Source organism: Ischnura elegans, chromosome 11 (assembly GCF_921293095.1).
Source record: "Ischnura elegans chromosome 11, ioIscEleg1.1, whole genome shotgun sequence".
Classification (NCBI taxonomy): domain Eukaryota; kingdom Metazoa; phylum Arthropoda; class Insecta; order Odonata; family Coenagrionidae; genus Ischnura; species Ischnura elegans.
This window is the reverse complement of record NC_060256.1, coordinates 51,903,562-51,926,009: the sequence shown is the minus strand read 5'-3', so window position 1 is coordinate 51,926,009 and position 22,448 is coordinate 51,903,562. Positions and strand designations below refer to the sequence as shown.

At 37.6% G+C, this 22,448-nt stretch overlaps 1 protein-coding gene and 1 non-coding gene across 2 annotated transcripts in view; both read left to right on the top strand.

The window, feature by feature from the left end:
- The window catches only part of LOC124167633, a 795,973-nt gene that overhangs the window by 407,880 nt on the left and 365,645 nt on the right, over positions 1-22,448 (top strand). The gene's annotated exons all lie outside the window — the stretch shown is intronic.
- Trnak-uuu lies at positions 2,273-2,345 on the top strand. The gene has a single exon. It is a non-coding gene; the product is annotated as a tRNA-Lys (tRNA).

The window sequence follows — 22,448 nt, the reverse complement described above, 5'->3', positions numbered from 1 at the left end:
AACTTATTTATGTTTCACTTCAACCGACGACTATTGTGCATCATACTACGAAATTTATATATTATAATTCGCCTCCCAACTAGTTAATTAGAATCAATTTGCGTAAATGTGTTTGTGACTAACCAAAATAATCTGATCAGACTGAAATACTTTACCAATAACTAATGTACGGCGCATTCATCTCGAAAATGATTTTAGAGAACTTAAGATGCTTTGAATGACTGCCGATTGTTGTCACGGTTTTATATATTCTGCATTACTTCAGTGAAAAAATCGTGCTTTTTTCAGTTAACGATAATTCCAAGACGAGTTACGCCGTTATAACCTTTCAAATAATATAATGATTAAACCTTTCAAAGTTTTTAACTTCGTAGTTACGCCAAGTTTCACCTTAAACGATACAGCCACTCTTTTCATCAACCCATCCTTCAAAGTACAGCCTTGCTGTAATGCTTGCTTCCCACCCGCTTCACCGGTCTCTTTTCTTGATTATTTACTTGTTACATCGTGCTATAATCTTTTTTCTTATAAAGAGTGTTAAAAATAATAGAATGTTAGGAGGTATTTAATTTTTTCACTAAAATGAAGTCGAACTATTATAACTTATAGGCGGGACAAGAGTTTTAATAGGGTTCTGGGGGGTTCTATTCCCCTCACAGTTACGCCTCTAGTTTTATCCCTCATCCTAGAAATTTTCAGTGTTTTTGTCATGAATATTAGGAAAGTTGGTCTTCAAGTTGACCTCTGTATATGTTGTCAACCACCACGCATTTAAATGGCCATTTGATAAGAACATACGGCAAAATATTGGAAATAAGTGAATGCCCTTGCACTGATGCCATTACCGCGCCGCGGGCATTTTTGAAAGCCGATTAAAATGCGACCGAAGTGGCAACAGAAATCAACCTTCCATTGGATGGAATTGGGCCTCCTCTATGCATTCCCCTTGGTTTTTGTTTTTTTTTTTGCTTAAATGAAGTCTAACTATCATAACTCATGGGCTAGACGAAAGTTTTAAGAGGGTTCTTGGGGGGGGGGGGTTTCTATCCCGCCCATAGTTACGCAACTAGTCTTATCCCTCATCCTAATTCTGGAGCAGACGCATGACAAGCACCTTTTTTCGGTTGGTGCCATCGGGCTCGTGAAGTAGTGAAAGTCACTTAGTGGATGGCAAGGGTTGAAAAGTGACTGGCCTCAAAAGCGTGCGATGATTAATGGAAGCATCCTCAACGAGTACTTCTTCCCTCTTTTGAGCCTTCCTTTCTTTTCTCTCGCTCCCTCGAGACGATAAATCTCGAATCGATGTGGACCGAGGGAGGTGGTTTGGTGTTTGTAGCGATTCACGCAGTGGGAATTGCTTCGTTTGAACAGGAAACGCGTTCATTCATTTTTTCCATAACACTCCCCTAATCTCCCGCTCAACCCTCGTACTTCCATTGTTGTGAATCTCATTCAGCTGATCGCCGAGAAATCACTCGTGATCCTCCATTTCCTTTCTTCACTCGAGATTGCTCCATCACGCTAATTCTCCTCCATGTCTCAATCTCACGCCCTGTTAAATTCCTTTAAAAATGCTCCGTTTCCATTCTCTCGATCAGTTTTTTCGTCCATTTCATGCGGGGACGAGTTTCTCGCTGGTTAAGTGTTATTAACACGATTGATGGAAGTGGTAGATAAAATTTGTAGTGAGTAAACTGAAACATGCGTCAAAAAATTGAAATTCGTCCTGAAACTCAAATTGAGTGTCATTGGAAAAATTCCCGTGAATCTCGAACCGAACCAAGGGCCTTTGGTTTTACGGGACACTACACATATACCTTCGCTGTCTAGGTGTCTTAATTTTCATGACAAGTCAAATGTTTGGTATTGCAATTTTTGTTAATTTTTCCCGCCGTTCAACTGGCAGGCTTGAAACATACCGCATAGTCCTCGAACAATAGAGATAATGTGAGGAAAATGTATGATGTGTAGTGCGCAAAATCTTGTAAAATGACTTATATTTTATCTGTAATCAATGTGAGGTGAAGAAAGTGGTAGACGTTTTCTGAATTAAAACATGGTTGAATGTGTTTATGAAATTGAAAGTCATTCGGAAACAAAGGAAAATTTGGCAAAGAAATTGCTAGTTACATCGTTACGTTATGTAAAGAAAATGGTAGATAATTACCGCAGTAATGAACTATTTATTAATCCAGAAAAAAAATTAAAAATCGACAAGGTAATTTACTATGTCTAACGTGTATATTATTATTGGTGAAATTAAAGCTAATTTGCCGGGATAGCTCAGTTGGTAGAGCATCAGACTTTTAATCTGAGGGCCCAGGGTTCATGTCCCTGTTCGGGCGACATGTTTTTTCCGGCGTCGCGTCGGTGGCGGCGGGATAAAGTCCTCGCCTGCCAAACAAGAGGTCGTGGGTTCGAGTCCCTCCTGGGTATGTTTCCACTATTCAGGGCATGGTTGTTCGTGATCGTATATTTGTAAAAAAAATGTGGAAAAGCCTCGATGTAAAGGCCAACACGAGCTGTTTTCGGTGGTGTGAAAGTAAATGATTGAATAAATAATTATGTGCTAGTAAAGTGGCAGGTAATAACCATGGTAAGTTAATAGTTGTTCATGGATGAGAAGTTTCTCCTAAAATGGTGCAAAATCTGGCAAAGAAATAAATGATATATTATGCGCATGAATGGGCTAAATTTCTTACCAGTTACATGTTACATACGTTATGTAAAAATAGTTGTGGACAATAACTACGTTTGTGAAAACCTTTATAGTGTATTTATTGAAATTAATTCCGAAAAAATTGAAAATTTAGTGAGGGAATTTTAAAAAATAACACCACAAATTACTCTGTGTGGAAACTTTGCGTCAATTGTTTCGTGCCGGATATTTTTATCATTCTACCGTCAAATCTCTAGCATTAGTAAAAGTGGCACCTTTTGCTGATTTCGCGTAGTAAATATTTTTTATAATCTATTCAACCCTGCCAGTAAATAGACTGAAGATAATCTTAGCCCTATTGCACGAGTAATGCTGTTTCATTTACTTCGCATGAATTTTCCGAACTCGAGCTGTTTTTAATCCACGAATTTCAAATTTATGTGACGAATGGCATGTTTGGCTTTGCGTGGCTTTCCTTTTTTGTTAAAGCCCGTATTGACGTGCGAAACAGATTCATTTGGGCCTGGATGCGCGCGTACTCTGTTATCCAAATGAATTGATATGCCATAAGTCTTGATTCTCCAAGCATTTTGAACGCTGTTTTCATGACCTCCCATTCATGTATATTTTTTAAGTAAACGTGTCGCTCATTGTCTGTTGGTGGTACAGTTTATCCTTGTCTGTCCATTAGAATGAATTCACTCAAATATAACGAGGTGCCCCATCTCTGTCCTCTGTTTTGAAATAATTACTCGTGCATAACTTTCTGCTGCCCAATTTGCCAACCAGATCAGCCAGATTTTTGGATGTGTTAAAACATGGAACTAGATGGAGGCCTCGTAAATAAAGGTCCCTGTATTCAAGGCAAATATATCTTCATGCATATTTCGTATCTATGAAAAATGTATGAGAACTTATATTTTTGATAATATTTATTTTGTGTTTGATCTGCATTTTAGAAATTTTGCTCCAGCGTATCAGAATTGATTATCACGATTACCATTGATCGAATTCTTGTCTTACCACGATATAGGTATTTTTCCCTGCCCTATCTTATCTAACACATGATTTCATGGTTGTGTATTAAAATTCTGGGTTTTTGGAATATTGAGCGTGATAATAATTATTGAAAGATATGAAAAATACACAAACTTATAAATTAGTCATCCAACGCCCAATTTCAATTGGTGTAGCTTGCGTAAATAAAGATTATGATTGGCAAATTTGAAGTCCAAATGTGTTTGGCGGGTGTAAACCGCAAATGAGTTAAATAAATCATAGATGAACCCTATTTGCCTTGTTGATTATGTTTGGATTTATTTAGATAATTCCAAGAAATTAGTTGTGAAGCCAAAAATCATGATTTGAATAAGTAGATTTGGTTGATTCTCAGATCCATACATGCGATTTCATTTATTGTTCCCGAATCCCTCTTTAATTATATTCGGAAAAAAATCTTTCGCTTTTTAGACAAAAATACTCGCGTTCTAGAAGTGTAGGTTAGGTAAAGATAAGACCTCAGCATTAACCTTCGAATTTCAAGATTTTGTCTCAGTATTTACTGACATGTAATTTTTTATGCTTGAGTTAAATACATATGTTTTACTAAATTGTACTAATCCTAATTCTACTGATCGTTTGACTTAATTCTATCAATTCAACCCTGACAATTTAAAAATGATATCGACAGCATTTATGTCTCCAAAACCGAGAACCGAGAACTTCCAACGTTGAATTTTTAGGTAATAATTAAAGTATGGATTCACATACATTGCCATGAGAACGAATATTCGTGGGCCATTTAAACCATGTTTTTAAACTTGCGTCATCTGCCCTTTTTTTTCTATCCATTTAGGACTCTTTGTGAACTTATCTAACATAGCATCCTAATTGATATCAATCTATATATTTCAATCTATATAGATGGACAAAATCATATCCGCAGTGACCTCACTCACTCAAGTGCGACCGATGTCTTTTTCAAACCTGCTTGGTCAATATTAATATAACTTGGATAATTTTTTTGAAGATCAAATGAACGATCTGAGCATTCTGATCACGTGAAAGTTTTGATTGAAATTAATTTTGCCATTACTACTCCATTGTAACACTGAACACACATTTTTCCCGCATCTCACGTACACGCCATTGTACTCCTGGGCTATCTGCCCTCTCCGCCTTGCATCTCCGAGCCAAATCTCCCCCATCAAGGCGTTTAAGCATTCCTTCTGGCCACGAGTACCCTTGTCCGTTTCCTCCCATCCGGGACCGACGTAGCGCGCTTCCAGCCAGGATGCACCGGCAGCGACATCCCGGATGAGAGCCAGTCAGCGAGAGCAGATTGACGGACAAGTTGATCCATGTCCCTCGAACCAACCAGGTCTAACCACCCCGCCCCGTTTACCCTTTCCGTACGTACATACTAAATGCGCTCTCTCCGACCCCTCCGTTTCCGACTCGGTCGTGATTTACGCCCTGCGGAACCGTACGGCGCGGTGGAGTAGTAGGTGGCACTGTGTTGGTGGGGGGGAACACGCTCGCAAAACAGCCCGCGGCCGCGAAATCTTTGTCCAAAATTAATTAATCAGGAAAACACGGGGAATATATTATCACAAAATCCCTCCGAATATTCCAGAACTTGTCCATATTAACCTGAATTTATGATGTCTTTTCCGTCAAATAAACTCCTCACGGTCAAATTGTTCATTTTCCATAATTATTTTAAGTTCAATAACGGGGCAACCAATAGCACACTACGTAAAATTATTTGGAATCACGATCCAACAATTCCAAAAACATATATATTGCCTCATCGAGTGAATCTTCTATCAGTCTCTCATATGTCTTTCGTTCGTCTTATTTTGACGAAGTCAATTGAGGGGGTAAGAAGTTAAGGGGTTCTAGTGATTTATTTTTAAACACATTTAGGTACAGAATGAATCAATGTACCAAACATGGTTGCCAACGGATACGAGTGAGTCGAGTGGAAAATCAAATGAACTGCTATTATAATTATCTAATCGACCTCGTTTGTTTTCTTTACCTAATTTCTGTACCTAACTCGGTTAAGAAAATAAAATCAATTGTATCCCTTGGCTTCTAAACCCCTCAATTAATGAGTACGTTTATTCGTTGAATTATTATGTACAAAAGAAGACAAAAAATCATAAATGCACTCCCTCCAACCCCCTCGATGTTTCCGACTCGGTGGTGATTTACGCCGTGCGGAACCTTGGCGGTACACTTGCGGTAGAGTGTGTGTTGGTAGGGAGGGACACGGTCGCAAAACAGCCCGCCAGGCAAATGAGAGCGAATGGTTGTTGTTTGTTGTTAATGGAGAGATGTTACGGCGACGAGGCGAGTGCTGCGGTTCCCACACTAGTAGTCTCTTGACTCCCGCCTTCCCCCTTAATGATGTCGCGGTGTCCCTCTGGCTTCTACATACCTACCCATCCCGTTCCTGCCGGGCAGACTGTGGATTCGATTGCGCTGTGCGAATCTAGGGGTTTTTATTTCTAATTGTACGAATCGTTCCTATTCCAACGAGTTCCAACTAATGCAAAGAAATGATCGGATTTTCCTCTTCATTGAAAAATCTGCCAATTTCGTTGGTAAATCAAGTAATGGTTACGCTAGTAATGGGCCCCGTTATCCCCATGTCCCTATTCCTACCCTTCCATCCCTGTCCCTTCCCTGTAATCGTCGACGAGCTCCTATCCTGGCGGCGCCTTCTTCGTTTTTCCTTCCCAATCCATCCCCTCCCCGGGTGACTGGGCGAATCAGTTTTTGGTATTGGGTCCCGGCCCCGGTGTGTTGCATCCTTCAAAGGGCCCCCTTTGACCCTCATGCGTTGTACGAATCGATTCACAATGAAAAAAGGTGCTGTTTTCTTGAGATTGGGTGACTGAAGCGAATAATTTAATGAAATTGATTGAAAAAAAATGATTTTTATATTATTTCGGATTAATACGCTGCAAATTGTTATCTTTCCCTTCTTCATCTGCTCTGAGGAATGCTTTCCCGGCGAATAATGTGGGAAAACCTTTCTCGGGGTTCCCACCGGGTAAAATACTCCATTTTAGCTAACTTTTCTAGCTCCGACTCGGGGCTCATCCTCAGGGCAGCTGAATTCTTTCATATTATCAAAGGTGTGTTGCTAACAGAACGTCGGCTACAATGGGGTATTTATCCAAGTGGGAATCTCGAGAAAACGTTAATTTTTAAGATCATTTTAGGTATATTAATTTTCGATAATTTATTTGGTCCAGCTCTTGATAAAATATTTGATCCAGTGAATAATGAAGGTATGTGGCTTATCAGAAAAAAATAAGAATTACGAACTCTTAACCAAGACTCAGACATCGTAGCACTGATTTAGGCAAAATGAATGAGCTGGCTAGGCCTTGTCTTGCGAATAGATGTAGGAATAAGGCTGAAAGAGGTTTACAATGCTTTAGCAGCAGAAAGACGTCCGTTAGGCAGGCTGACACTGACAATAAGATCAGGTATCGAAGTATGTGGACCAATGTGGAAGGGCAGTTCGTTCGACAGAAGACTGAGAGGCGTGGAGGTGGCTCATCTACGGGGAAAAGAATTAACTGAGTTTTGATACGCCCCATCAGTAAGTAAGATTGACAAACATTTGTACATGTTGTAATACACAAGAAAGTTTAAAATAACTTGCCCTTTTAATTGCTTCTCCGTCGAAATTTCCTTGAAGTCAACTTGCATTTTTTCAGTTATGAACGGTTTGATCTTCAAATGCCTCTTGATGTCGCGGTGATGCATTTTTTCAGTTAGTTACATCCCATTCGTACTTCCCACCGTTATTGTCTGGCAGACTGCATTGTGTGAAACATTGCGTTTCCATTTCAAAGTGTTTCCATTTGAATTTCTTTAAAGATAAGGCAGTCACGCGGCGGGCTGACAGTAGTGAAATTTTACATGGAATGGACAAACGAATCTGCGTTTCTACCTGCTGCATAAGGTTCACTTCCGTAATTAATGTTTCATTGTATATATTGGTATTGAAGTTGCAGCTTTTTTTTATTGGGGGTTTGGTTTGATATTTGCGCGGATTAATTTTTTTAGATTAGATTGCGGATTGATATTTGTGTGCCACAAATGTTTTAATTTTCCTCCTTCATCTTTTCTGAGTTTCGGTAGGAAAACCTATTCTTTATATTCAGACGCTTTTAAAATCTCTTGGCAACCACGCATCTCTTCGTTAGCTAGTCACTTAGTTAGTTACTTGAAACTCTTACTTAGCTAGCTCCACACCTGCCTTATATTTTTGCTTCATTGCAATCATTATACGTTTTCCCATCTTCGCTCCGGCATTTGCCGTAAAGTTTTCGATATCTGAATCTAATTAACATATCAATTGTAGACGATTGAGTCCTGCTTAGATGTTTTAATTATGTTTCTTTTAGGCGAAACTATTCTCCGAATGGTCAAGTCGTCAATCCACATTCAACTGATGGTATCCGATTATTTTTTTATTTTGGTTTTACGTGCAAAGCAATCACATCGAAACACTTCCATATGTTATGATAAAAAATTCAGGTATATTACATTATACTTAGAGTTTCAAGTTAATTTGGTTCAAGCCTTATCTTCAGTTACGAAAGTATTTCATATATGTGCGGCAAAGTGAGTACATAGCTACCCTTGATGTATTTATTACGCCGTTATTTACTCGCATTCACAGGATATCTGAAGTAATTGCAATTTTTCCAAGATTTGTCTTACTTGAAACGTTGAAATTGTGAAGTATTAAATTGTATTTTCTTGTAAAGTGGCTGCTTTACTACCATAGATATATTCTATATATAATACTCTTGATTGTTCAGGTTTACCATGCTTGTTGCAACTATATTAAATTACATAATTTTAAAAAAGTTTGAAGCGTTTACGTTTCACGAATCGTGCATTTACAGCAGTGTTTGCATCTCACTGGCCTTCATGGAATTCCTACTGTGAGGGATTTCGAATATGTACCTGATGAATAATTCCAGCGAAAATCGCACGTAATTTCGTTTTGCTTTAATCAGAGAGATATTGTTCAGCGTGGTCAATGAATATGCACATCATCATGTGGGTGGGTGGGTATCTCTTTCAGCGTGTATTCGCGTTCGACTAGTTAGCCAAATATTGCGTACTTACTTTCGAGTGAGTTGGTCATAGCATTTTAATCACAGGCTGTAAATGACCCGTGAGTTGCGATTCATTGGACAAAGCACTGCTAGTAAAAATTTGATAATGCCCGGGGAAATACTGTTGAGGCGCAGACATATTTTGAAAACTGTGGTTGACGCTCATTTGTTGCGTTCAAGCAGAGAGATGAGCGATTTGTTTTTGTTTTGGCTTCGTGGCAGGACGTAGTATCTATTAGGCGCTACTTGACCTTATTTGCAGAATGCTTTGCTGCAATTTTCCAAAAAAATCATTATGGAAGTATAATTACAGTCAGTGAAGTATAAAAATACATCAGGGTGGGAACCAGAAAAACTCCAAACGGGAAATTGATACTAATCCTTAGCCTTATTATAACAACGGTGATTTCCAAAACTCAAATGATAATCAAAGCACTGCAGGAACAAGTGACTTTGTACGCAGTCACGCGCACGGGTGCAAAGTTAAATACGCCAACGGATGGAGTTCGCCATGAAAAAAAATTGACATAGCCGGGATGGGTTTTACTGAACAAGATCTTGACGTCACAAGTCCACACTGTGGCACATGTGGCGAGGGTCGTGCTTACTAATACACTGTCTTGCTCGGTAAAACCCATCCCGAAGTTCGCTCTGAGAAAATGGCTTGGTGGTGGTACTGGTTAACACGCCTGACCGGCAATCGGGAGATTCTGGTTCGAATCCCGGCTAAGTGACATATTGTTTAATGGCGAACTTCATTCCGTTGTTATATTTAATGATAATGATTTCATGCAGTGCTTTAATGATATTTGAAGCACCGCATGAATCAAGTGATTTTGTACTCATTCACGCGAACGGGTGCAAAGATATTATCGCCAAGGATGAAGTTCGCAGTGAAAAAATATTTGGCTTATCCGTGATCCGAACCCGGATCTCCCAAATACCGGTCAGTACTGCTATGACCTATTCATTTTATCTTTGCGGGTTAGCTGGTGTGGCTAAAGCAAAGGGGGGTGAGGGGAGGGAAAGTTTCTCGACACCTGACATTCCCTTTGCCAATCAGCAAACAGCTGGCGTGGCCTCAGTCAGTCGCTCTTAGACCTCCATCGTGTTAACATCGTGAATTAGCTCGTGGAGCAGTGTTGCCAAACCGCACGAGTTCTCCATGTATGCCTTTAAGTATGCCTCTCACCATAGGTTCCTCATTCATCACGGTAGATAGCTTTGTAATGGGATTCTGGGAAAGGATTGTCTTCAATACCTTCCAAATGAGTTGGAATATTGTTCCGGCGCCGGGGCCAAAATACCTGTGGCCACCCTTGACTCACCCGTTTTCGGTGACAAACTGGGACGACTATGTACATTTGGCAACGTTAAGTTTGCTTTCTCTCTCCCCCATCAGCGAATCCTTCCGAGAGTGCCCGGGGTCTCACGAAAGCCCTTAAATATAGAGTGAATAGAATATAGTGAGAGTCACTACCAACGGTAAATGTAACAGTAAATTAACTCTTCCTGAATCGATGTTATTTGATGCACCACCGCACAGTGGTCTGAAATCGGAAAAAGCTGGACAAAAGTCCAAAATTGCGTTTTTTGAGGTAGAGACTTGAAACTTGGCGTATATACTCACAAATAGTTGGTGATCACGGTATAATAAGTTATTGTTCCTATATCTAATCAGTTACTGAGATACAGGGGATCAAACATGACCAAATTTCCAAAAACACGCTCGATCTCGTTTTTCTCCGAAAAACTTCGGGGTTAAACTGCTGGTAGAGTTTTTGAAGGATTTTAATGCAGTAAAAAACGTTATATTCCAAAAATATGGTACTTTATCTACATTTTCCATTATTTTTTAACTTTTTGGTTAGTATTGGTGCAGTATAATGTCGCAAAATGGCGGACCCTTTTTTATGGCCAAATTTGACATAAAGTAGACAATATCTTTAGTTTAAGAAAAAACATATCTCCAATTTTTCCTCAGAGTATTTAATAGTCATCATTTAAGAGAATGGAGCAAAAATCTTTGAAAAATGTTTGCCCCTTCATTAATGAACGCGATTTTTCGATCGCGCTGCACGTCCCGGCTCCGCGACACGGGGGCCTAGAGACTCGGGGACACCGTTGGATATTTCACTTTGTTTGGAACTTAAATATTTAAAATCGTAATTTTAAGCACACTATACAGTCTCTATTGACCCAAAATACTTAACTGAAGACATTACTAGAATATTGGATCGATATACTTGGTTGCTGAACGCCGTAAATCTGGTAAACATGCTTTGTTTTCGAAACCTAACTGAATCATTACACTTTTTCTTTCACTACGGAAGCACAATAGGAACACCCTTTGGGCAGGATTTAAGTTTTCTCGCGAAGCTTGCCATGCACAGTTACCAGGAAAGGCTGCAGCCCGGATTCTTTCACTAATTCTTTCCCTTTTCACCCACGCCGAGGAGGAGTGTGCGAAAAGGGGCATTTTATGATACCGCGCGGCCGTTGAGGGAATTTCCGAAGTGGTTTTTCCAAAGGGTTTTTTCCGCTCCCTTTCCTTTTTAACCATGCAATATTACCACGAGGAAGTTTTAGTAATGATTGGATAATGAAATGGTTAAATAGATTTTTTTACCTTATTTTTTAATAAAATGGCGTATTATATGTAAAGATGGAAATTATGAAATAGCATTTTTATTCTTCCATTGCATGTTTAACTATTGAACATCCCATCCAATGTAAATTATCTAGAGAATATACCTCAATTAATACTAAATCAAAAGACAGATCAATAAAAATATTTTTCAAATTTGATGAAGAAAAAGCAGGATATACACTCCTGAAGGGAATAATTTGAAATCATAATAAACATGTGTACAATGAAATAAGCAAAACATGCTAACTATAAATCTTACGAATGAAATAAAATTAATTTTAAACACGTAGGAATAAGAAAATGTACAATTTTGATGTTGCCTAATACCACCCTGGGTGTTAGTAATTATGATTATTGTTTGAAACTTCAATCAATTCAATACTTCAGTCCTCCGAGGAATCTTGGTCATCACTACTATCTGACTCTTCTCCTTCACTTTCATCTAAATCTAGTAGTTCCCTTAATTCTTTAGGCATTTTCCTTGATATTTTCTGTTTTACTGTTAGGGTTGATGAAATAAATGGATCCGACGTAATCAACAGTCTTTGAATGAGATCCTGATTAGTGGCCACTCTTGAGTGCTTTCTAGTGAACCTTTGACGAAATTTTCGGGAGTCCTTATTTCTAGCTTCCAATACCTCTTCGGATAGTTGCCCTAGTGGGAGAATTGCCTCCTTCGCAATTTCTCCTCCATGCATCAGCACTTTATGGACCGTGGTTGGCACATAATACCATGGGTACAGGTCCACGTACAGTTCCGCTGTTCTCCGGCAGTAATCCGAGAATACTGCATGATTGAGACTTATTACACTAGATATTGCCCTTAGAATTATTGAAATTTTTTTATAAGGTCAATATTAACTCCTGTAATGAAAATATGAATAAATTCGCATTAACCGCAATAGAATATTCGAAAAACATAAGAAATTGATATTTTTATCAGATTTCGTGCGTATAAACAAACGTAACTTCTTCTATGCGTGGCTATTACTCTGAAGTGATGTTCACTTAATACAATTACCTTGTTTTATCAGCGGCCAGCTCTGACGAATCGAAAAAACGTCTTGCCGTATTGCCAGAGTTACGGCGTTCAGTAACCAACTATATCGATCCAATATTCTAGTAATGTCTTCAGTTAAGTATTTTGGGTCAATAGAGACTGTATAGTGTGCTTAAAATTACGATTTTAAATATTTAAGTTCCAAACAAAGTGAAATATCCAACGGTGTCCCCGAGTCTCTAGGCCCCCGTGTAGCGGAGCCGGGACGTGCAGCGCGATCGAAAAATCGCGTTCATTAATGAAGGGGCAAACATTTTTCAAAGATTTTTGCTCCATTCTCTTAAATGATGACTATTAAATACTCTGAGGAAAAATTGGAGATATGTTTTTTCTTAAACTAAAGATATTGTCTACTTTATGTCAAATATGGCCAGAAAAAAGGGTCCGCCATTTTGCGACATTATACTGCACCAATACTAACCAAACAGTTAAAAATAATGGAAAATGTAGATAAAGTACCATATTTTTGGAATATAACGTTTTTTACTGCATTAAAATCCTTCAAAAACTCTACCAGCAGTTTAACCCCGAAGTTTTTCGGAGAAAAACGAGATCGAGCGTGTTTTTGGAAATTTGGTCATGTTTGATCCCCTATATCTCAGTAACGAATTAGATATAGGAAAAATAACTTATTATACCGTGATCACCAACTATTTGTGAGTATATACGCCAAGTTTCAAGTCTCTACCTCAAAAAACGCAATTTTGGACTTTTGTCCAGCTTTTTCCGATTTCAGACCACTGTGCACCGGCGATAAAATCTTTCTTGGTATACAGTGTTCACCTCAACAAGGCATTTGTGTGTAAACTTTATTTTGAAGCCTATTTTTTCTTAAGCAGAAACTTAAAACTTTATAATTTTGGACATGAATTAGAGCATTTATCGTAAGAAAATAGCGTATACAACCTATATCTATAGAGTGGATTTATATATTTTTTTTCCTATCAACTTTATGGATCATATCTTTTTTCAATTTAATTTTATTATTTTTGATGCAAGTTGCAATTATCGCTAGTAATACATAGGAAAGACTCATAGAAGAGTAACTTGATGAGACAGTGTGCATGTTGTTGGATCAGAGACAGTATGGATGTTCCAGATGTATTTAGGTGGTGTACTCCATTGGTTGCCACGAGCCTGAACCTAAAGTAGGGTGGTTTTTTATTATTATTTTGTTTACATTGAAAGATTATTACTCCCGGAGTGCGTATATCACGCTTTCAGATTTTTATATGACGATATCTATTTTTCGCGATTAAATGAAAAGTGAAAAATTTTAATCGCACGATAACGCGACGGCTAAGCATGAATGCTGGGAAAAGCCCGTTTGACGTCATTCTGGTTCCGGCTACCGCTGTGTGAGACCACCTCGGTGCGAGAATATGAGCGCCGAAACGATGCAGGCTGCTAGCAGGTAGCGCTTGGCTTAAATGAGGATTATTGATACCCTACTAAGCGAAGGAAACTTTCCGACCGTAGGCAATTTTAATAGGTTATTAATAAGAGATGTTTCCCTGATTTCTGTGCCTCATGCATACATTGGTAATCTCAGACGACGTAAAACTCCTAACTACTCGTATAGAACCTAGGTCCCTTTGACGTCACGTGGAGTGGCATCGCATGGGCGCCAATCTGGCCTTTTCCAAATGAGGTTAAAATTGACCATTAACATTCGTCTAAATTGGTATTTTTTAAACCAAATAATTTGTATATTATGAATACATAAATGGTGGGTAACGAATCGCAATCAATGCCTTTCTTTTCTTTGATGGAGGAAACTTCCCTATTATTAACTACCTTGAAGATGAAGTCGTTGACTGAGAGCAGTTTATGGGCGTGAAAGACGTCGTGAAATTGGGTCACTTATTGTTTAGTAGATTTCGGAGGGATTTCGTTATCGAATATTTCCATTTTTTCCTGATTAAATTATGTTGGGCAAAGATATTGCCGCCGTAGAGCCGAAAAATAAGATTAAAATTTAAAAGGCAGTATTAAATTGTTAGAAAGTTACCGGAAAATTGAATCAATGCTTCCCTTTTAGGGCGCGTTGGTGTGGTCCCTAGAATTCTGGCCAACACAGGCATGGATGCGGTTCCCATATTCTGAAGGGTAGATCCCTCTTTTGACACCGTGTCACCCTGATAACGTCGCAAAAGGCTCTCGCATATTTCCCGGTCTCCTGACTGGTAGCTTTTTACTTTGACGAAAAAGAAAATAACTTACTCTTTCAAGACTTTTATCGGGGCTTAGGCTTGAAGGTTGGGATTTTTGGTACTTTTTTGCCCAATTTTCCTTTCTGGAGCGCTATTCAGCGAAGCTTTAAATTTGCCTCCGATGATGACATGAGTAGAAAAAAACCATTTGAGACTTGCAATTGTATTTTCTTGTAAATTGGCTGCTTTACTCCCCTAGATTTTGAACGAATACCACCACTTACAGAATAATTCAATGATAATTAATATATAGTAATATATAGTAATTTTGAAATATTATTTATAGTAATTATGAAACGGTGATAAAGGATTATTTGTTGTTAATAATTTATTAATTGTAATTCAATTAATGTAATATTTTTGTATTAAATGCTTACTTTTCCACCTTCATCTTCCCTGAGTTTCGATAGAAAAATAAAGTTTTCGATTTCGGAATCTAATTAGCATGCTAATTGATGATAGTTGAGTCGCAAGTGGCTTTTTCATTGGCCAATTCATCAATCCAAATTCAACCTATGGTATCCGAGTATTTTGTTTTATTATTGTTTTATGTTCAAAGAATTTACATTGAAACACTTTCATATGTTATAGTAAAAAATCAGATATATGTATTACATTATAGTAAGTGTTTCAAGCTGATTAAGTACAAACCTTACCTTCAGTTTGTAAAGCATTTCGTATATTTGTGGCAAAGTGAGTATTTAAATCCTCCTGATGCATTTATTATGGCCTCATTAACTCACATTCATAGGAAATCTTAAGTAATTGTAACTTTTCCAAGATTTGTCTTAGGTACTTAAAACGTTGCAACGGTGAAGTATTAATTGTATTTTCTTGTAAATTGGCTGCTTTACTCCCCTACATGTATTCTGTATGAATTCCTTTAGAATTTTCAGGTTTATCGAATTTGAATTTCTATTTAATTTCCCTATGGAAAATTTCTCGTGTGTTTATGTTTACTAATTATGTTTATAATTAATTTATCTGAGAAATATTTTCAATTTCTGTAAGATTTGGTTGAATAGTTCGACGATTTTCCTACGTGCCATCAAGTGAGTACAGCAGAAATTTAGGAGATATAGAATTATTTTTTAAATAAAAATAATTCTATATCTCTATATCTTTGATTGTGAATCGTGGAAAAATTCGAGATACAATTCCGACCATAATGGAAGTGTTGACATATTTCATTGACACCTTATTCTGAGTTATTCTGAAAATTTCTGCGTGATGGCTGATCGGAAAGTGGGTTAAGATTGAGTTTTTCAAGATTTGACGTGGAAAAGGTGACAAAAAACAAAGCGAGTTTATGAAAAAGTTGTAAAAAGCACATTCGTCATCGATTTGTATTTGAGAACCGTTGAGTAATGAATACATTTTCTTTATATTTCCAGGTTAGTTCAACGTACTTAGCGGTTTAACATATCCTCTACTTGAGAATTGGTGAAATTGTGAGTAAAGTCAAGCATTCTTCTATAATTACCCAATAATAGTAATAAAAAAATTAAATTGCAAATTAATGTTGGACGATGAAATTTGACTGTTGCAGATTATTTTTAGGTTTTAATGATACAATGGGAGAGGACACCCATTGAAAGTATACGGTTTATGAGGGCTAACTCTAAATTATGGATTTAAAATTATAAAAGCATTGATTCACTTCATCAACTAGGTTTAGGTAGAAGCAGTTTTGAAGTTCTGTATATTTTGAGTGCCTGTTTTACGCCTGGTCGTAATGGTTTATTTATGATGTTGAAATGGGAGAAAAATAGATAAAATTGGATTTTTAATGAATGGCCCGAATAAAGGGGGCGTATAAAAACTGAAGAAAAGAATTAATTATACCACTCATTTTTCTCCAGAGTTGTATAAATTGAAACCTTTCTCGCCGTTGGTGCGGAATTTAATGCCTCGTAGGGCATATGCATAGATTGTCGAGAGTGGGGAACCAACTTAGTTGAAGTTAGGTTGAAGGTAAATGGGAAGGCGGAGAAAGTAGTTTTCCACTGATATAAAGGATTAAAGGTCTTATTGAGTAGCTAAGGATCTAATATTTGAAAGGCAAGATACTGAAGTAGGTACGACAGCAGCGTAAGCCTCAGATGATTGTCATTGATTGAATATGATAACTGCCTACTTTCCGTCTGAAGATCGTGTATTTTTATATCTTTACAATGCTACAATGTGCACAATTGATTGCGTTAGTTGTGCTTTAGTTGGCATTTGTATTTTATAAAAAAAATGCTATGGTCGTGTTATCGGAGCTACCCTTCCCCCTCTACCTCAACCTTTGGCAATCAGGAGCTAGAATTTCCCATTTACCTTATATATAAATATCCAGTTGATCTAATCCAATGTTCAAGTATAGTAAGACAGTTCATTTTAACATACAGCAGTTAGTGTCGTGAGCCATTGTTGTTTATTAATTTTCCCCATGTCTTTGAAATTAATTTTTTTTGCGAATTGTTTGCTAAATGCTATATATGTGCCGGTTTGAATAGAACAGTCAATTAAAAGGCAAAATACGGCCCACCAACCCAAAGGTTTAGCCGAGGAGACAGAGATATGTATCTGCCCTAGTAAAACAATAATGTTATATATATGTTTTAGATAATGTTTTCATAAGTACAAACGTTTACCAAGATTAAATAGGATTTAAACTAAATTAAAGTTATCAAATAGCTTCGGATAGAATCGCAATTATCATGGAGTTGTCCAAGTAACGAAATTGTATCCCATTGACCGTTCTACCTCAAGTTGTTTTGCCGTCGCACAGTGGGCTTAAATCGATAAAGGCTGGCCAAAAACCAAAATATCTTCTCTTTCATTTTGCATCGGGAATAGTCAATCAGAATTTTAGCATGTCCAGGGAATATAAAACTGTAGTTGTTTTTTTAAAAAGTGATTTGTTTAATTTTTACAACTTGCAAAAAATCAATATGAATATATGAAATATGGAGTGCGCGATTTTAGCGAACTATTTATTTTTTTGCTCCCCGAGAAATGGTGTCCAGTTGAAAAACAGAATTTATAAAGATATTTATTGATAATAATATTCTCTACTACTTGTTAATTAAGAGCGAAATTTTGTTACAGTCAATCTTATTTTATCAAATTAGTTATTTTTATAAAAAAGTTACGAGTCGACCGTTCGGTCGGGTGGTAACATGGATTGGATTTACACATATACATTGAGAAACACATAAAAAGTGATACAATATAAATATTACCCTAAAAATTGTGAGCATATAAAGACGAGAAAGATCCTTTCAATTCAATAATTTGTTTAAAATATTTAAACTTATTCCGACGGGTTAAAATATTTATGTATCCAACTTTGTCGTCGGTTTGGCACATTCCCTTTACGTTTGGAGTTTGGTAAGAGTAGACCTCACCTCTTGAGTTTTGAAAGCGATCACGGATCGATTGAGAGCTTTCCGTTTGACAGGACAACTTTCCTCTTCCACAGCGATTCTCATGTTACACGCCGCCGAGGTGCATTTTGTCTCCTTACTCTCTTTCCGTAAAATTTCATCAGTCAACTCTCAAGCCTTACACACACGTTCCCAGCATATGATACTTTTATCTTCTTCCGCGTGGTCCCGATTCCATTCGTGTAAGTATTCAGATGTTTGCATCGAAGGGTACTTGGGTGGTATGTGGATTGCCCATACTGTTGTCTTTTTTTCATTTCGAACGCATCGGAAAGGCGATTAGTTATTAACCCTTTAAAGACCAAACTAACTTAACAATTGTTTTTTAATATATTTTTTGCATGCCCAATTTCTGCAAACTAATTAAGAGATTTTATGAAAGAAAACCCAAACGAAAATTTTTAATGCGTTTACAAGCATTTTCCCAAATGGGAATACGCCATAAAATTCTGCCATCGCTTGAAAAATAAATATACACTTGGCCAAAAAGCTAAGTTTAACAATGTAATATAGGTATATTGATCTTTTGAATGAATGAGAATTTTTAGTGGAGAGTGGTTGTAGGGGAAAATATTGAATAATTATCGGCATACTCAATATAGAGGTGATAAACATAACCAATTTTGAAAAGGTATAATAAGCAAACAATGTATACACATGTCATGCGATTCACTTTAAAAAATACATGCATACTTTATTTACGTTACAAAGCTATTCGATTAATCACATAAAAGATGTATAATTTTCATGAATTTTTATGAATATGTTCTAAAATGGGAACCTTGGGCTGTAAACGGTTAAATGGCGCTGGAAGTAATCTTCAACATTGTTTTGTAGTGTTTTATTTGACTATGTCTCATTTTACTTCTGTTGACTGTTCAAAACTGATTTTTAATGGTGTCCCAAGTTTCATTAAAGCTTTAAGCCCTTAAAAATGTTTCATTCCGTGAAATACGAGTTGCGGAGCATTTAGTATGCTAGTCTTACCGTTTTTTTCCACTTGACGTCCTTCAAAGATAAATTCATTTTTTTGCACGCGATATGGGATTCAAATAGTATGTCTCCCTGCGGTCTTGGGTAATTGATTCTTTTATTCCCAGCTAAAATAATAAATTTTTAATTATGGTGGACAAAACTATAGTATAAATTTTCCATATAAAAAAAGAAATATTTTATAATTTTGGACGCCTTGTTCGTTTCGCAAACTAAATTTTCATTGTTTGAAATATCATCATTTGTCAAAATTCTAAGATTGGTTTGACGCAGCTCTCCATTTCTCTCTCCTATCCCCTAACATTTTCATGGCGACGTATTTCTTCTCTTTTACATCCTTCATCACTAGTTCCGTCTAACGCATTCGAGGCGGTCCCTTGCGCTTCTTACCTTCCACCTGTCCTTCTAGGATTGTTTTCATCTGGCCATCATGCCTCATAATTTGGTAATCCTAGTTGTGCTGTCTTATTTTAGTTTTTTTAGAACTGTCTCTTTTCTCATTTGGACTCAGCGAGCCAAATATAAAGAAACGAATTAATGTGCCAAATTTGAATCAATTTCGACTAGATCTAGAGATTTTAGCCAGCGAATAGCGATTTTGGCCAGCCTCCGAGGGTGAATATTCCACTATGCCTTGCGTTGAATGTGAAACGAGTGAGTCGTTAGTGTGAATAAAAGAAATTTTTGAGTGGGCAACATTCAGCGCGTGCAACATCTTCGCCCTCAGTATTTTTCGGCGTGGGCGAGGAATCCGAGAGCACGGGGGGTTGGAAAACTTCTTCCTACCCCCGTGCTTTTCCACACCCACGTCGCTCCAATTACACGTTGCGCATTTGTCAGCCGTTTCCTGATGACATCCACGTAATCTTAAACTTCCCATCCTTCCCTTACACCCTCGTCTCCTTATTAGCGATTCTGTTCCTTGTTCCTCAACCCCTTCTCGGTTCCTCTCACTTCATACCCCCGTACCTGTAATCCCCGTTTTCTTCAACTTTACTCTTTTAGTAGTCGCGTGGGGTCTATAATGTTGATAATTATGTATTTATTGCCAAACATTTAAACATTAAACAATGTAATAACTACAAAAGCAACTTTGTGCCACAAGTTGAAGGGATTGCTATTCTCGCTTCTGAAAACAGCGTAGCAGTATTTGTTGGCAACACCTGAAACAATTGTCTCAAAATGGGTGATATTACACAATCGTATTGTTGATACTCATTCAAAGCTCAAGGTAAAACAAGCTCACTGATTGACTCAGAGTGTCAGAAGTTCTTTTAAGTTGTTAACTGTACAGTTACGCTGAGTTAAGTTGAATTGATGTGAAGCAACAGAGGCTATTTGATTGTTCAACTACATTATAAAGCTAATTGAGAGTAACTACACTGTTGTAGAGTAGAGTAAACCTGACTGAAAAACAACCGCTACTTCTACCATTTTGACATTAATACTTTTGGACAACTCTTCAGTTGCGCTAAGTTAAGTGGTTGTGCACCAACGCGCGGTCTTTGAGTGTTCAACTCATAAGTCATGCTAATTGAGCGTAACTATTGAGTTGAACGTAATTAATGAGTCGTAATAAACCTGACTGAAAAAACGAACTCAACTACCACCACTTTGGCGTGCGTATTCGTTCAAGCTCCCCTTCTGACCTGAATATGCTATTTGGATTACTCGTGAAACTGTCATAATTATACATGAAAAATGCGGTGGAAACCAAATAACCATGAGAGATTATCTTGCTCATTGCGGATGCCTTCGCAAGAACTGTGTCGAGGTAACAGTAGAAAGACTAGACGCGTCATTTAGACGGGTAACCTCTACTTATTTAATCGTATTGCCTACTCTTCTTTCTGTCATGTCAATTATTTCTGAATTTAATTTAATTGTTATGGTACGTAGTCTGTTAAAATATTACTTGATTTTTTACCATGGAAATGGAGTTACAAAACCTGTCTACCTTAAAGGTCAACACGCGTTTATTTTAATTGTAGAAGTAGCGCGTGTTTTACGTAGAAAACCTGTACTCTCTATTAGGTCTGGCCATTTTGATGTTTTAGTTACCACATTTCTGCATTTCACATTCCTTATTACATTTTGAATGGAAAAAAACGGCAGCATATCTGACACACCGAGTGGGACAGAGGAAGGGAAGATGGAGTGACGTGGTCGCTGTTCATTTAAAAATTTTATTGTAAAATGATTAGTAAAAAAGTACTCCGTTGCATTGATAAATGAAGGATAAGGTTATATTTCATGAAGTTATCGATTGATTTCAACGTAAACGAAGAAATATTTCATATAATCACTACCCGTTAAAAGTTGAAGTATTGGTTCTTCTAGGTAGCCATACCACTCCTTTCATTCTAGTGTTTAGTTTCCCTTGCAAGATTCAAAGCATTTAACGTACGATTCACCTGCTATCGTTAATGTAAAAGCCGAAGATTCGAGCGTAATGGAGTGGATATTTTCCATTTTCAAATTAATGCTTACCTTTCTCACAAAAACTTTAAATAAATACTTGCAATTTTCCACAATTATAAGATTTATTACGACCTATTTGTCACTGTCAGTACATCACCTTCAAGGTGTAGTAAATAGTACCGAAGATTATGTAGTGACATTGAAATCTAGGCCGTTATAAATTTTATAATCATGGAAAATTGCAAGTATTTATTACAAGTTGCTGTGAGAAAGGTTTCGTCATTCTGCCACCACACCACAGCCACGCTTCTTTCTCGTCGTGGGTGGTATCGCTTCCTATTCCCCCTTGGGCCAACAATCAGTCTCTTGTAATTGGACCTTTCCCTCTCTGCCTTTCCTCTTTTTACCCACACGCTGAGTCAGTAAATACCAATCGGAATGGACCGGGAGACTGTTGCACGTGTCCGTAATAGTCACTTTTCCTTCCTTCCTCCCTAACTGGATTTTTTTACCCTCATCCGAGCTGTTCGAATTCCATTACCTCGTTCCCTTGAGATTCTTTCAACGGTGGAGTCCGCCGATGAAATATTTCTTCCGCACCCCCGCTGCTCCTTTCATCGTGGACTTATTTAATATTTTTTTTATTCCACGAAATTGAAATTGCGCATTTTTTTATTGCGAGGTGTAGGGAGGAGTTATTTTCAGCGCCTTGCATGTTCGGGGGAGTGCGCTTCGCCTGAAGTTCGTCGGCGGACGGAAACTTCTCGTTCCGGTGCTTCTGATTGATTTTATCTTCGTATTGTGTCTAGTCCGAGAACATATGCGTCCAGAGGGGACTATTCTCCACTATTTCCGTCGTTCCT